Genomic DNA, 3,346 nt, shown 5'->3' on the forward strand with positions numbered 1-3,346 from the left:
TATATATATATATATATATATACATATTGATGTTTGTGTGTGTATGATTACATTATTTTATAACAGTGGATTTTGCCGTGTAGTAGCTAAAATATGATAAATATTGTGGTATTTTTTGGTTAAGCTGATTTCCCCCAAAAGTGTCTGATTGGTCTAAGAAGTTATGCCGAATTTCTAAAGTGACCGAGTTTTAAGCTAATAAATAAAGAGACTGGACATCTTGTGTAACATAAAATGAGAACAAATTTTATTTACTCAAAAGACACAGTTGCGTATTTTTTGCACTTGGACACTAGATGGTTATCTTCCTCGCTTGATATTCTATATAGTAATGTTTAAATCTAATATTTCTTACTTAACAGGAAACATAAGATTTACCCATAGTGACTAGAGCTCCTTACGTGACTGGTCATTCTCATTCAGCATATTATCTCGAGATATCGTCTGCCATGCTAGTGAGAGATACTGCTGTTGTCTACATTCTTGCACAACTGCAGCAATACTGACTGAAGGGAGAACAGATATTATCTCTAGAGAAAAAAAAATAACAAATGCATCTAGAACTAAGTCAAATTAATGTTTTTTCTTGTGCAAAAATTGCATAGGTCCAGAATAAAAATAAACGAAGATGCTTGAAAATTTCTACATTAAATAAGAAGGTAGAAGGTGCATAGTATATCTGTATGCCACAGTTTTCCTTACCCCACTGTTTCAGGTTTGTCCTTAAGCCAACAGTTCAATTTAATTTAAAACAGATTATTATTACACTTTTGAAGTACATTAACTTTCTCTTGTTCCAGTAAATGTTTACATGGAATGTGGATGACAAAGTCCTTAAAAAACGATCAACAACTTAAGTCAAAACCCATTTAACTAGACTTATATGAAATCTGTAATAATGATAATAAAAGAAACTCTTTACAATTAAAACACTGTCAAATAAAGAAACAAAATATATATATACAGAAGCCCTTCAAAACAAATACATAAAACAAAAATAAACCCTTTAACACGGATTGCAAGTACACACCATCAAACAATGGACAGTTTAACAAAGAAACACATGAATGAGCCCCTTTAACAAAGAAAAATCTCGTTCTAAAAAAACATTTTTTAACAAAGAACGCCTATTCCCTTTAGAGAGGCGGGTAGTCTGACGCATTATGCAGAAAAATAAAATAAAATGATAATTCTCTAGTATTTAAATACAATTCAATCAAAATTTTACAACAGGAAATACTAAACTCTTTACTTTAACTGAAAATGATAAGCAATAGAGTACAAAATAACACTGAACCCTTCTAGATTGAACTTACATAAAATCAAACCCTTTATATGAATAAAAAACTGCATAATAAACACGTTAACATAACCCTTTATACAACAAAACAAAAAGTCACTTAAAGTAAACTCTTCACAGGCATTAAAATACAATAAAAAAGATTAATTTAATAAGATGAAAAATTTCCAAGCAATAAAAACACATTAAGAAACTAAATTAAAAGAATTAAAATGTCAAATAAAATACCTTTGTCAAAAAAAAAAGACATTTATACAGGAACTTTTAAATTACACAAAAATATACAAAATACACATTTAAATTTAGAGAATAACCATACAAAATTTATAACTCACCCAGGGTCAGCACAAGACTTCATTCTCTTTCGCCTTAACCCCACCAGCAGATTTTCCAGTCTTATAATTGACTGCCATGGTGGTCTTCTGGGTGTCCCTGGCTTTAGTCAGGGCTCTCTTAGTGTTTGCCAACTTGGCATGCAAGTGGCACATCTATTCCTGGAGCTATAAAAGAGGCATTACCTTTCTCTCTGTTGTAGAGAGCCTCAGTCCAGTTGGTGACCATCATCCGACAGTGGAATTTGTACACGCCAAGACAGAGGCCCCTCACCTTAATGGATGGCATGCAAGTGGCACATCTATTCCTGGAGCTATAAAAGAGGCATTACCTTTCTCTCTGTTGTAGAGAGCCTCAGTCCAGTTGGTGACCATCATCCGACAGTGGAATTTGTACACGCCAAGACAGAGGCCCCTCACCTTAATGGTGTCTGTGTTGCTCCTGCCATTCATGCCACTATCACTTCATTGAGGGTGTAGACCCTCAGTAGTGGTGGTGAAGAACAGCAGCATCGCTTAATAGCGAAAATTTTCACTAGGACCTAGCAGTGTGAAGACGTTACATGCCATTACTGAGCCACTCCCCTTTTCAGTTGAGACATTCTAGCTCCAAAAAGACCCCATAACCATCAATCAAGCAGAGAATTGTCAAAGATACTCGAGGAGACGAGTATGAGATAACTGGCTATCGCCGAATCTCAGATGTTCCCATGTGTAACAAACATCTGGTGCCTTGATCGGACGAGAAGTCCCTTTATCAAATAAGCTGACAAGTTCGGACGAGATGTCCCTTTATCAAATCCAAGCACAGCTCTGCTTGGTCTAGCTTTATAAAGGACTATAAATCTAAGCCAACATAAATCATGTGTTTGTTATTAATGTTCATTACAAACAGGGCTTGTATCTTTTGATAGATGCATGTCTTTAATTTTGATGTGTCTTCTGTAAGTCCCCATGTTGTTATTTTTTAGTTAAACAAAATATTTTTTATAAACGTATGTTCGGATTTTTATTTAAAAAATATGTCTTCTACAAGTTTATGCGTTATATTTTAGCTGTACAAAACGCTTGAGTTGATTTTAAACTAAACAAAGACGGTATCTTCTTAGATGTATTATTGTACTTTATTTTCACAAACTAAACGTCCCCGGTGGGTCAGCGGTAAGATTACAAACTCACAAGTGCTAAAATCCGGGGTCAGATTCTCTGTGAGGTATAGAACACAAATGGCGCATTTTGTGGCTTTGCGCTAAAACAAACCAAACCGGGGTTTCGTATTACAGCATGTGCTAACTTTCTTCATGTGAACAAGAAACAAACAAACAAAACCGGGGTTTTGTATTACAGCATGTGTTGACTTTGTTCATTTGAACAAAAAACTAACTAACTAAACCCGAGTTTCGTATTACAGCATGTGCTGACTTTCTTCATGTGAACTTTACACTGTTACGTTTTAGCCGAGAATGATTGCACAAACAATAGGAATTACTGGCTGTCTTTGTTATTTGATTATGTTTAAATGCTATATTCACAAGGTTATGATGTAAAATCCGTAGACTTACCGCTGTTCCCAGGTTTTAAGATCTGTAGTATTAAGTCAAAACTGTATATATATATATATATGTATTATATCTTTAAAAATAGCGTACGTTCAGAATATAAATGCAATGAGACCCTTCTAAATGAGACATGAATCATTCATTTTTTGATATAT

This window comes from Limulus polyphemus, unplaced genomic scaffold, assembly GCF_000517525.1.
Source record: "Limulus polyphemus unplaced genomic scaffold, Limulus_polyphemus-2.1.2 Scaffold1434, whole genome shotgun sequence".
Classification (NCBI taxonomy): Eukaryota; Metazoa; Arthropoda; class Merostomata; order Xiphosura; family Limulidae; genus Limulus; species Limulus polyphemus.